Source organism: Anastrepha obliqua, chromosome 5, assembly GCF_027943255.1.
Source record: "Anastrepha obliqua isolate idAnaObli1 chromosome 5, idAnaObli1_1.0, whole genome shotgun sequence".
NCBI lineage: Eukaryota > Metazoa > Arthropoda > Insecta > Diptera > Tephritidae > Anastrepha > Anastrepha obliqua.
This window is the reverse complement of record NC_072896.1, coordinates 48757637-48772262: the sequence shown is the minus strand read 5'-3', so window position 1 is coordinate 48772262 and position 14626 is coordinate 48757637. Positions and strand designations below refer to the sequence as shown.

The 14626-nt window shown below is 40.0% G+C and overlaps 1 protein-coding gene across 1 annotated transcript in view; it reads left to right on the top strand.

Annotated features, from left to right (window-relative positions):
• LOC129248732 (hemicentin-1) overlaps positions 1 to 14626 on the top strand; it is a 106550-nt gene that overhangs the window by 52430 nt on the left and 39494 nt on the right. The window lies entirely within an intron of this gene.

The window sequence follows — 14626 nt, the reverse complement described above, 5'->3', positions numbered from 1 at the left end:
GCAAAGTTAAATTGTGCCATTCATGTACATATTTATTTTAAATGCTAAGTTACATTCATATATTACACGGGCATTTATGTGTTTATATACTTAAAAAATCAATCAAACAAAATATTAAATTTTTGTTACCAGAGGGTAATCAATGTAAAGGTATCCGGATTTTCAATTGAAATAAAACAACGAAAATTCAAATCGATTGGGCAATCTTTATTATTTTCGAGCATTCATTAGATTTATTTTATAAAAATAATCCCTTTGAAATGTTGGGCGCATCGTGAGTAACTGTAGTAATTTTGGCTTTCAACGCCTCAATCGAAGCTGGTTTATCCACAAAGCATTTAGACTTTACCTACTTCCGCAAATAAAAGTCCAAAGGTGTAATATCACAGGATCTTGGTGGCCAATCCACTGGTCCTGGATGAGAGATAAATTGCTCAACGAAACGACGACGCAGTAAATCCATTGTTTCACGTGCTATATAGTAAGTAGCGCCATGTGGTTGAAACCAAATTATATAGAGATCACGGGCTTCGACTTCCGGCATCAAAAAATCGTTTATTATGGGAGGGGGGGGCGTTCGTCATTCGCTATTATATTGCCGCCAGCCTCGCTTTTGAAGAAATATGTGTCGATGATTCCTCTAGCGCACAGGCTGTTCCAAACGGTTGTTTTCACTGGATGTAATAGCTGTTCTTGAATGGCTTCGGGGTTTTCTTTAGTCTAAATACGGAAATTTTTTTATTGACTTAACCATTAAGCCGAAAATGGGCGTCATCGCTGAACATCATAAGTTGGCATGAGCGCGCGATTACCACTTTTCCCCAAACGTCGATTATCGTAATACATTTGTACGATTTGTAAACGTTGTTGAGGCGTAAGTCTTTCCATGATGAAATGTCAATGAATACTGAAAAAAAATTATGTATTTAGTTTGACAGTACTCACGCGTGATCTGTCAAAACACCCCTATTGGAAAAAGTACCTCCAAACTGATCACCCTTTATATACCGTAACTTATATAAATTTCAAAACTTTTTTTTCATTACACACTAACAAAATTAACAGTACAGCCAACAACTCTTCCCTTCAGCTTGCTCCTGCTAGCATTTCACATCAGTATACAGTATCAGTATACAGATGGCTTTAAAATGGATTGCGAAATTGAAAAATCTGCGCGTCTTTCTAATTTCTGTAGTGTCTTCCAGGCAGAAGTACTGGGAATTGGGGAACCTTGTAGCTTACTAATCTCAGATTTCTTTCACTGGATTCGGCTACAATCACCTCTAAATTCATGAAACAAAGCAGGAATAACCTTCTGACCTTGAGTGAGAACCTTAATCTGGGTTGCAGGACATCGGAACATTGAAGAAAACGAAAAAGCGAGCGAACTAACAAGAATTTTTGCAGATCGGTATGCACCGTATTCACACTACTGGGTGCAACCAAGAATAGCGAAATGCAGGTGGAGAAATTAGACAACACGCAAAGTTAACAGAACCTTATGGCCCACATACAAATGTCAATACTGGCAGTTATGAAACGAAGGGATGCCTTCAGACTTACTTCAGTGATAACTGACTTCTGGTCTATCGGGGAACAAGCAGCCAAAATGGGCATCCCTCAGAACACACACTGCCACAATTGTAAGCGGCCATACGCAATTTTCCCTTTCGTCTGTGAATGCCCTGCCCTTTGGAAGGCGAGAATATCAACCCCTGGCAAACCACTAATCGAGAGCCTCGAACAACTGTCTGGCTTAGATGTCAAAAACCTAATAAGATTCTTAAACCGCACAGATTGTAGTTACATAGTCATGCTGTAAATAACCGTTAAACAAGTTGGTAACGAGGATGTGGCAACAAAATGACGCGGAGGCGAGATTTGGATTCTGGATCACAACTTTAATCAGCCAACCACCCAAGTGTATCTATCGTCAGCTATCTCTTTGTCACCTATTCTAGGCAGGATAGGTGAAAATCAGTTAGAGTTTAGACCCCACATTTTGACGAAAAATCATCCACGAGCTCAGATGTCACTTACTCTGAAGTTCATACTTTGATTATGGAATTTCAATGCAACTTTCTTTTCCAATTTATACATGCATAGTTTTGTTGCGTAAGCGTTTAAATACATCTATGGCGATGTTGAACTTTTTAATTTAAATCCTTTTTATATAGGAGATGGAGTAGGTTTATTGTTTTGTTCATTATCCATTCATTCAAGTATTGAGTATTTGTTCCATTTTACAAATGGTCACTAAACAATACAATCCGTCCCACTCCCCGCTCTGGCACTGACTAAGCTGCAGTCACTAAGAACAAACAATGGCATATACATATTTATGTTTGTTTGTGGCGTTGTTAGGTTAATGTGGCGAGCTCGGCTTAGTCAACAACAAGCAGAGCCTACGCGCTGCTAATGTATGCATCACACACATAAACACATTTTTACTCGTACATAATATAGTCATATATACAAGTATTTGCAGAACATATAAGTACAAGTATATGAACGTGATAGAAGTATTCATGTTTAGTCTGAATTAACAAGCTGGCCACACATTGTTTTTGTTGTTTTTTGTCTTCACATTGTTGGCTAACAATGTTGTTTGCACTTTAGTCGGTCGGAAGCATCAGTTGCATTCTATGCCATTGTGACATTCGTGCGGACTTATGTCGCCCAGTGGTAATAAATAGCGTACAATAAATACGTATTTATGTATTATGCATCCACTTAAACTAATTTTATATAAATATATGCACACACATACATATTCTTACATATGATGATATGATACACGTGCATATGTATGAATGCGTAGGCATATATAAATGAGCTTCCTAGCGTCGGCTGTTTATTTTCAATCAACTATAACGAACCACTCGCTGGGTAGCTACTGCCTGCCGCAGAAGGGTACCCCTACGCTCGTATCTGTACAATACAAGATTGACTGTTTTCTTCGATTACCAAGGCGTAGCGCACCATGAGTACCTCCCATCGGAAATGTCGGCAAACAATTCTTGCATTTTGCATGATGATAACGCGCCATCGCACCGAGCCCAAATTGCGCTGGATTATTTGACCAAACACCGAGTAAATACCATCGTACAAGCACAGTATTGACCTGATATGGCCCCATGCGACTTCTTTTTGTTTCCCAAGTTGAAGTTACCACTTCGTGGAAGGAGATTTTAGTCGATAGAGGAGATCAATGAGAAGGTATGGCTTTCAGCTCCTTCGTCGGCCTACCAGGGGTGCTTGGAGGACTGGACTAAATGTTGGCACCTTTGTGTGTTCAATGGCGCAGTGGGCAAGTTAGTGCGTCTCGAATTTGATGACAATGGAGAAGTCACCGTTGCATGGCTTGAATTTCCGGATTGCTCTTCTATAGGTCAAAAAATCAGAAACAAAGTTCCTGGTCATGATGCAGCGCATAATATCAGTAAAACAGCGGTACCAATCGGACGACGCACATCAACAATCCCGCTTAACAACAACAAAACGATTAGCGCTACGCGATCACATTTACCATTAGTTTGTGCCTGTGCGACGACCATTCACAACTCTCAGGGAAGCAGGCATTCTGAAGTTGTTTACGAATCATTAGTTTACGTTGCTTTATCACGAGTCACTTGTATTAAAGGCTTGTGGATTATAACGAACGGAAATGATTTTAGATTCTACCATGGTCAACGAGCATCAGTCAGTATGTCTCATTTACAAGATGAATTCGTTAAATAGGCTGGAAACTGTGGATAAACAAATAATCGATTTCATAACTCAGAGAAGAGGGCTATCTGTATATACTAAGAAGAGGCGAAGACAAAATTCCATTGATTCTCGGGGGAGATTTCAACGAAAATTTCGGATCCAATGATTCTTTACCGTTGATTCAATTTCTTCGAGAAACATTCGGTTTGCATATAAACAATAACCCTAAAGAATCAACAACAAAATCCGGAACTACACTAGATGCATTTTTCACGCGTTATCTAGAAAATATTGAATCACGTACATATATTTCATATTTCAGCTACCACAAACCAATTATATCAGTATTACCAATTGAACCACCAACAGATGATAGCATAATGTATATATAGTTAATAAAATCGAATTTTGGTTACACAAATTGTATACTGTTGTATTTCTTTTGAAATTATCCATGTCTCCTTCTCTTCCTCTCTCGCTCTTTCTCTCTCTATCTCTCTCTCTCTCTTATTCACACTCATTCACACACAGAAGTTTCACTTCTACCACGTGTACGATGCTGCACATGATTTTTTTTTGTGTGTTTGGCCGAGCTCCTCCTCTTACTTATGACGAGCGTCTTGATTTTGTTTCACAAATAGAGGGACCTATAGTTTAAGGCTGTGAAACATCAAAATGAAGAAAAAGCTTTTTCTACTAGCGGTCGCCCCTCTGCAGCTTCTAATAAAAAAAAATGAAGATAGCAGCCTCTAAATAAGCTTGGGCCAAAACCGAACTTTAAATACGCCATGCCCGACTTAACTTCAAACAAGATGTGTGTTATATCTTCAACTGCTTGGAGTTATGCAGATTTTTGCCTGTTTCCACAAATTTTGTTCAAATTTTATTTATTTCTGTATCATTCTTCTTCTTAATTGGCGCTATAACCGCTTACGCGATTTTGGCCGAGTTTAACAAAGCGCGCCAGTCGTTTCTTTCTCGTGCTAACCGGCGCCAATTGGACACACCAAGTGAAGCCAAGTCCTTCTCCACCTGATCTTTCCAACGCAGAGGAGGCCTTCCTCTTCCTCTACTACCACCAGCTGGTACCGCATCGAATACTTTCAAAGCCGGAGCGTTTGTATCCATTCGGACGACATGACCCAGCCAACACAGCCGCTGGATCTTTATTCGCTGCGCTATGTCTATGTCGTCGTAAAGCTCATACAGCTCATCGTTCCATCGTCTGCGATATTCGCCGTTGCCAACGTGCAAAAGTCCAAAAATCTTACGCAGAATCTTTCTCTCGAACGCTTCATCGGATGTTGTCATCGTCCAAGCTTCTGCGCCATACGTCAGGACGGGCATGATGAGAGTCTTGTAGAGTGTTAGTTTTGTTCGTCGAGAAAGGACTTTACTGCTCAGTTGCCTACTTAGTCCGAAGTAGCACTTGTTGGCAAGAGAGATTCTACGTTGGATTTCAAGGCTGACATTGTTATCGGTGTTAATGCTGGTTCCTAAATAAACGAAGTCTTTTACAACCTCGAAATTATAACTGTCTACAGTGACGTGGGTGCCGATACGCGAGTGCGCCGACTGTTTGTTTGAAGACAGGAGGTACTTCGTTTTGTCCTCGTTCACCACCAAACCCATTCGCTTTGCCTCTTTATCCAGTTTGGAGAAGGCAGAACTAACAGCGCGGTTGTTAAGGCCGATGATGTCCATATCATCGGCATACGCCAACAATTGTACGCTCTTATAAAAAATTGTGCCTGAGCGATTAAGTTCTGCGGCTCGTACGATGCTCTCCAACATCAGGTTAAAGAAGTCACACGACAGCGAGTCACCCTGTCTGAAGCCTCGTTTGGTATCAAACGGCTCGGAGAGGTCCTTCCCAATTCTGACGGCGCTGCTGGTGTTGAGCAACGTCATCTTACATAGCCGTATTAGTTTTGCGGGGATACCAAATTCAGACATCGCGGCATACAGGTAACTCCTTTCCGTACTGTCGAATGCAGCTTTGAAGTCGACGAAAAGGTGGTGTGTGTCGATTCTCTTTTCATGGGTCTCTTCCAAGATTTGGCGTATTGAGAATATTTGGTCGATGGTAGACTTTCCAGGTCTGAAGCCACACTGATAAGGTCCAATCAGTTGGTTGACGGTGGGCTTCAGCCTTTCACACAATACGCTCGCTAGAACCTTATAGGCGATATTTAGAAGACTTATCCCGCGGTAATTGGCACAAATTGCAGGATCGCCCTTCTTATGGATTGGGCAGAGCACACTTAAATTCCAATCGGCAGGCATGCTTTCATCCGACCATATTTTGCATAGGAGCTGATGCATGCACCTTACCAGCTCCTCGCCGCCATGTTTGAATAGCTCAGCCGGCAGTCCGTCGGCGCCCGCGGCTTTGTTGTTCTTTAGCCGTGATATTGCTATTCTCACCTCGTCATGGTCGGGTAACGGAACGACAATTCCGTCGTCATCGATTGGGGTGTCGGGATCTTTACATTCTCTGTGACATGCGCAGCTATCACTGTTTAGCAGGTTCGAGAAGTGTTCCCTCCATAATTTAAGATTGCTCTGTACGTCAGTCACCAGATCGCCGTCTTTGTTCTTACAGGAAAACGCCCCGGTCTTAAAACCTTCTGTAAGCCGCCGAACTTTCTGGTAGAATTTTCGGGCGTTGTTCCTGTTGGCCAGCATCTCAAGCTCTTCGCACTCACGTATTTCGGCCTCTCGTTTCTTCTGTCGGATAATACGTCTCTCTTCCTTTTTCAGCTCTCTGTAGCGATCCCACATGGCTCGCGTTGCGCCCGATCGCAGCGTGGCTCTATAGGCGGCATCTTTTCTTTCTGCGGCAGCATGACATTCCTCGTCGTACCAATTGTTTTTGCGGGCTCGCCGGAATCCGATTTCTTCTTCGGCGGCGGTACGTAGGGAACGAGAAATGTTGCTACATTGCTCGCGTATGCCGATTTGTTGGGAAGTGCTCTCTGAGAGCAGGAGTGAGAGTCGAGTGGCGAATCTTCTGGCTGTCTGTTGTGATTGCAGCTTTTCGATGTCGAACATTCTTTGCGTAGGTAGATGTACGTTTTTTGCTGCACAGAGGCGTGTGCGCAGTTTGGCTGCAACAAGGTAATGCTCCGAGTCAATGTTGGGTCCTCGGATCGTACGTACATCTAATACACTAGAAGCGTGTCTTCCATCTATCACAACATGATCGATCTGGTTTCGCGTTTTTCGATCAGGAGACAGCCAGGTAGCTTGGTGTATCTTTTTATGCTGGAATCTGGTGCTGCAGACTACCATGTTTCGGGCCCCGGCGAAGTCGATCAGCCTTTGTCCGTTACCGGATGTTTCGTTGTGCAGGCTGAATTTTCCGGCTGTGGGACCAAAAATTCCTTCCTTGCCCACCCTGGCGTTGAAGTCGCCAATCACGATTTTTATGTCGTGGCGGGGGCAGTGCTCATACGAACGCTCCAAGCGCTCATAGAAGGAATCTTTGGTCGCATCGTCCTTCTCTTCCGTCGGGGTGTGGGCGCAAATTAGCGATATGTTAAAAAAACGTGCCTTGATGCGGATTATTGCGAGACGCTCGTCCACCGGAGTGAACGACAGTACTTGGCGACGAAGTCTCTCTCCCACAACAAATCCGACACCGAATTTGCGCTCCTTTACATGGCAGCTGTAGTAGACGTCGCAAGGTCCTATGGTTTTCTTGCCTTGCCCCGTCCATCGCATCTCTTGGATGGCAGTGATGTCAGCCTTTGCTCTTACGAGGACATCAACCAGCCGGGCAGAGGCACCTTCCCCATTAAGGGACCGGACATTCCAGGTGCATGCCCTCAAATCGTATTCCTTATTTCGTTTGCAGGGGTCGTCATCGGTGTTGGAAGTTCTCATCCGAGGCTTTGTTGCTGTTTTCATTGGGGGGATTTTTAAGTGGCGGGTCCCAGACCCAGCGCACAACCAGCTATGCTGGGATGCTTCGCCTTCTCACGTTAGCTCACTCCCGAACGGGTGTTCGAAAGCTAACCAGAGGATACGTGGGCTAATCCCGGACGTTGTGAGCTGCTTGAACCATATGTAGAAGAATCGTCCTGGCCACTCCCAAGTGAATGGCGATCAGTAACTTTCCCCACTTGCGTGGACTTCTACACATGGAACCATCCTCTGTATCATTGCTTTTATTAAATTTTAGAAAAAATACGCATTTTTAGTATTGAAATGAGTAAATACTTATGGTAACTGTAAAACCCACTTTCTATGGAGGGTTGTTAATCGACAAGGGCCATTTCAAATGACGGCTTAAAAGATTACAGCTTTCCATAATTTTATAAACGGCGAATTTCTTTCTCTAATTTTATAGCGCATAACAATTTAGAACAACGTTTTTCTCCTAATTACTGAAAGTTAGTTTTTTTTTCATTTATGAAAATGGTCGTTATATGAGAGGCGGGCGTGTTCACTGTCCACTTTTACTTATTTTCAATGGCAACCTACCTCCAGTCAAGCATAACGAACTTTTGTAAAAACTTCATATAGATGGGTAAACACGCAACCATAATTAAATGGATTCATCTCACCATTTATATCATTTCTATATAAGCACTTATACCTATACCTTTACACTCGTAATGCTGTATCTGTACTAAACTTTCTTTAGTGACGAATATTAGTTGCTTTCTCTGTGTTTTGTATATTTTCTAAGCCACCAATAGATATTTTTGTCTTTACAAGAATCGCTTCCGTTTCCCATGTCTTGTTTTACTTTTCTCGCTTACGCAGTGTAAGAAACTTCTAGTAAACCGACTCAGCAGATTGTCGAGAACACGGAGTTACCATACTAAAACGGTTATGAGGATCCAAAAGAGTTGAATGCATCGACTTGCATGTGTTGGTAAAAAAAAAAAAAATTACTCCCATTTTAATTCGATTGTCGGTCAGACACAGAAATAGATAGACATTGAAACCAAAATTTTTTCTGGTTTGCAGTGGCTTGCACTAGTGACAATGGAACTGAACGAAATGGTCATCAAAAAGTTTTTAGCAATGAAATTAAGCAACATATCACTGTTGGTGAGGACATTGTAGGAAGCATTTTGTTTGTCACACAAACAAACAAATACGTACATCCTCGTATGTAAGAATATCTGCTTGCAAAGGACATGAGTTTATGCAGTGAGGCAGCAAAAGATGTCACCAAACACATTGTTCTTAGATTCGCAAATCCGTTATGCGCCGCAATGTATTTACTCTACATATATATGTATTAGCATATGTATATATGTGTATATGTATAAATGCATGTGTGGTACCTAAAAACCATGCAAGGGAAATTGAGTAGTTTTAACTTCGTTCTAGTGGCCATGACTGGTATTTTAGGATATTGCATTTTGACAACCCCACTCCATTTCAGTAATTTAATAGAACGAGGTTGGTGTTTCCTGAGCTATATACTTTGAACTAAATGTGGACTTGGCTTCACTTTGCTAGGAGCATACATAAATGGAAGGCTTAAACCCGCAAGCGTGAAGTATAAAAGATAAGACTAAATAAAGTAAGAGCAAATATTTGTTCCTCTTCCAATGAACTTTTAGGAGATGAGAGAGAGATGAAATTTCTTTCGAATCTGAGCAAAAGTTTATATACGGCGAATAGACACAGATCGCAGTTCACTTTCTTTTATGAAGATCGAAAAATAGTGGGGAGTACAATGTACCTCCTCATATTACCCTTGATCTATATATAGTATTAACCCCTTGCGATTCTTATTTATTTTGTACCTTCACTTCACTTTTTTTATGTATTTTTAATAATACACGTATCACACTGTACAACAGTGAAAGCTATGCAGGCAAAGTTTAATAGGTATGTTAGCGAAACTACAAATGTTATATGCTAATACTGCAAACTCAGCATTTTATTTCATTTTCTCATCATTTTAATTTTCTAAACGGCTTTACAGTTTTATAGGGCTAAAGTTTCGAAAAAAACTTTTTTTCATTTTGGTGTTTCACAGATTTTCGAACCAATGTAATCCGAGTTCCGAATGGTAATCATGCACAAACCCATTCGGCTAAGGCGGCCGATTTACTTGAAATACTTATACGAGTACTCGCTCTATTATATTAATAGGCATTTCAGAAGAAAGTGTACACCGCATACCTATGCAGTTCAGATCAGTTTTGACTATTTATTTATTCATTTTGTAATTTCAATTATTCTTTTGTAAAGATATAGTTCATACTACAACAAGAACCGAACAAAGAAAAGTTTCGAGATCTGAATAAAATTTGTAAGAACTCTGCAAGTTTTGATCAAGATTCCCAGCATTTCACTTAGAATTTTTAGAAAAATTTCGGGTATGCAGTTTTACAGCTCATTAAATTTCACTCAGATTTATCAAAAAAATTCAGGTATGTAATTTTATAGCTTACAAAATTTTGGTATACCAAAGTGCAAGTTTCAAGTAGATCCAAAATCACACTGATGTTTAGAATTTTTTTTTAGATCGCGACCTTGTGCATTTTCTCTATTTATTGCGTACTCCACATTTTTTATATAGAAGGAAACAGCTAACGCCATTAGCAGAAAAATTGTCAAAAATCAAAGCAATTTTTGAATCACTTAAAGTTTGAACTTGCAAAATTCAATGAGCTATAAAACTGACCGTTTACAAATAATAGGACTATGGTTAAGTTCGTGCGGTTTTTTTTCGAAATTTGAAACTTTATTGACGTAAAATGGTTACAAATTTAATATTCAAAGTATTGTCCATCGCTTGCTACTACTTTTTCCCATCTTTCTGGCAATTCACGGATTCCCTTTGGGAAAAATTCGGTCGGTTTTGCCGCAATCCACGAATCGATCCATTTTTTGACTTCATCGTAATTACGGAAGTGCTGGTCAGCCAGGCCATGTTGCATCGATCGGAAGAGATAGTAATCGGATGGCGCAAGGTCTGGACTATACGGCGGGTGGGGTAGGACATCCCATTTGAGCGTTTCTAAGTATGTTTTGACCACTTGTGCAACATGTGGCCGAGCATTGTCATGTTGCAAAATAACTTTGTCGTGTCTATCGGCGTATTGCGGCCGTTTTTCTCGCAGTGCTCGGCTCAAACGCATCAATTGTCGTCGGTAGACATCCCCCGTAATCGTTTCATTCGGTTTCAGTAGCTCATAATACACAACACCCAGCTGGTCCCACCAGATACACAGCATAACCTTCAGGCCATGAATATTCTGCGCCGACGTCGATGTTGAAGCATGCCCAGGGTATCCATACGTTGCCCGACGTTTTGGATTGTCGTAATGGACCCACTTTTCATCGCCAGTCACAATTCGATGCAAAAAACCCTTTCTTTTGTGCCGTTGAAGCAGTTGTTCGCATGCCATAAAACGGCGTTCAACGTCTCTTGGCTTCAATTCATACGGCACCCAATGGCCTACCTTTCGGATCATTCCCATGGCTTTTAAACGTTTGGAAATGGTTGATTGATCAACTCCCAAAGTTTTTGCAACCTCTTCTTGCGTTTGAGCCGGATCTTGATCGAGCAATTCCTCCAATTCGGTATCCATGAACTTTGGCGGCGCACCCTCGCGTTCTTCGTCTTCCAAGCCAAAATCACCACTTTTAAAGCGTGCAAACCACTTCTGGCACGTTCGCTCAGCTAGAGCATGCTCACCATAAACTTCCACCAAGATACGATGACTTTCGGCTGCTTTTTTCTTCATATTAAAATAATGAAGAAGAATTCCCCGCAAAAACACATTATTTGGCACGAAATTCGACATTTTCAAGTGTGGTAAAAATATTGTTGTTTACGCTTCAAATAAAAAACTTATACTGACGTTTGTGCCTTACGACAGTAGCTCTCCAATGAATGTTTGGAAATGTGGATCGATGGAATAATAATCAAGTTACGCCATCTGTTGTAAAACCGCAAGGAACTTATTCATAGTCCATTATTAAAAGAAAATTTTACTTTTCGCCAGCTTAAATGCAGTACAATAATATCTACTGAAATGTCCTTTAAATTTTCTAATAAATCAGTTAATTTTAGTTTTCTATTTTGTGTGCTCAAGACGGGATTAACACTGAAATAACAAATTAAATTATGAATTAATATAAATCGCTTTCATTTATTTGTTTTAATTATTTCTCTATTTTTCGATCTCAATGAGAAGTCATTTGTCAGAACCCTTGGCAGTGCTTAGTTTAAAAAAATGTTAAAAATAGTTGAACTAAGCCATTGAGATGGAATAGGGTATCATTAAAAACTGATTTTTGAACAAGATCAAGGCCATTTTTCAGCCTGTTAGTAGAGCAGGTGGTAATATGACTTTCATTTCTGAGTTCAATGGACTTCATACGCGAGTAAGGTCCAATTCTTATATAGAATTTTAAAAACAAAGTATTAATATTAAAAAATATGACTCTCAAGGCACGTCGATTTCTGCTTTCAAACAATTTATATACAATGCATAGGAATAATATCTGGTAGAAAAAAAAATTGTATCTAAAAAGAAAAAAACAAACATAATATCAAATTTGCCATACCGTAACGTGAATCATTTCAACAAATTACAATGCAATTAGCTCCTGCACCCTCTTTGGGTGTTTGGCTGAGCTCCTCCTTCTACGAGTATTTGTCGTCTGCGTCTTGATTTTGTTCCACAAATGGGAGGCCTACAGTTATAAACCTACTCAGAATGGCAAATATTTTGTTTATGAGGAGCTTTTTTATGGCAAAAATGAAGTCGGAGGTTTGCCATTGCTGCCGAGGGGCGACCCCTATTACTTCCGAATGGTAACCACGCACCAGCCTATTCGGCTACGGCGGCCGCAGTACAAAAGCAAATTTGTAATTTATAGGAGAAACTTGTTCACTCATTCAAGATTATATGGTATGTTTCCTAAAAATTTGGAAAAGGGTATACATTGCGTATACTTTATTTGATAGGAGAAAAGCAAAATCCAATATTTGGACTCACACGTAGTTGTAGTTAATGTAATCTGGGTTTGTTACTTTTCGATGTGATCTTTACAGTAGCGACATTATTGGTATATTTTTCTTCGAAAATGAAGGCGCCAATAATATTATGGCTCAATGGATAGCACTAGAGTGACACGCTAGCTAAGTTTTTTGGTATTATAAAGGATGTTTAAATTTCAAGGGCCGATGATGAATGTGAACCACACCTAAGCATCAACGACACCGTTGGACTTCTTTCTTTGAGGTTATTTGAAAGAAAAGGTGTACGTCGATAAGCCAGCAACAATTCAAGAGTTAATGGATGAGATAATTCGGCGCATTAACGGCATATAGCATCAATTATGCCTCAGCGTCATCGAAAATTTGGACAATCGGATGGACGTGTGCCGCCGAGGCCGCGGCGGCGATTTGGCCAATATTTTGTTCCATAGGTAATTGAGCCATACCAATATATTCATAATAAAGAATAATGAAAATAATTTCCTAAAAAAATTATATTTTATTGAAAATCAACACCGGCTCTTGAAACTTAACCACCCTTTATATTCAAGAACTAGATGTGGGATACTTTAAGTTCCACCAAGATGCTGCTAAATGACACACAAGTAAACCAACAATCGATATTTTGCTCAAATTAGCAAAATTGATGAAAATGTTATTTTGTCAGAGATTTTTGAATAATAGAAATGCAGTCGGAGGTTTACGATTTCCTGTTGACGGGTGATCGTTATTAGGAAACATTTTTTCTATAATTTGATATTTTTTGTGCACAATAGAAATGTCATACACCACTCAATTGACTACAGCCTCCAATTTACAATTTATTAATTACAAAAAGGTCGCATTTTCTCTTATTTCAAAACGCAAAGTTTCAATATGGTGTGACTTATTGTATATTTTCATAAATATGGCACAAGAAATTTCACACTTATGGGAGGGACCAACCCTTTGCCCAATATATAAGTATAGCTCTATGAAATCGGTATATACCTATGATCGCGCGGGCCAAAGCAACGGCGACTGCAACTTGTAGCAGATCTAAATCTTATCCGTGCTCCAGGAATCTGGGTACGCAACGTTCCTTTTACCGATAAGTGTTTTTCCCATCCCACGAGGGAACTGCGGTTCTCTTGGCTATCCGTGTACTGATCCTGAAAAAGTGTCATCACGGATCAGATGCACAAACTTGCCAGTTCATGACATTCTTCTGGAACTTTTAGCAAATCTGCAGCACTTCGAATATTATCGCAGGTTTATATATATTAGGAACCGCCTGATAAATTTTATCATTAGTACGGAGCTTATAACACTGCGTACCTTCTTATTGTAATTTGCTATAAGATTACATAATATTTTGTTTATCTTTCTCGTACTGGTAAGAATCCAGTCATTAGAAGACTAGTTGGATTCAGCCGAAATAGCCTTAATTGCATTCCGGGTATGTAGATACGAGTATCTTTCTCACTCCTCTCAGACTTTCCTTGCAGAGTGTTGGAGTGTTTACATACATACGCACTGGCATCCCTTTACCATGCAATGCTAATGTACACAAATCTTTGCATAGTGGCATATGTACATGAAAACGCTATGTACGAGTATATGCACGTATATATATAATATATGCATATAGGTATGTAGCTATGCACATGTAAATACATGCATACATACATATTTATGCATGCGATTGCTTGAGTCAGATTGCGTCTGTCCAGTTTGGAAAGTCTGATCGTGTTGTCATTGCAAAAACGGAAACATGGCTAGATATCACAATATGTCACATTTATTTATGTACATAAACACACACACACATAAAGTCATTCCATATATGTATATGTACATTCATGCATACATATGTATATTTAGATAACGGTGTAAGCGTAAAGTCTTGTTGCTGACAGTAAAATATTCAAATTTTTAATAAATTAGTTT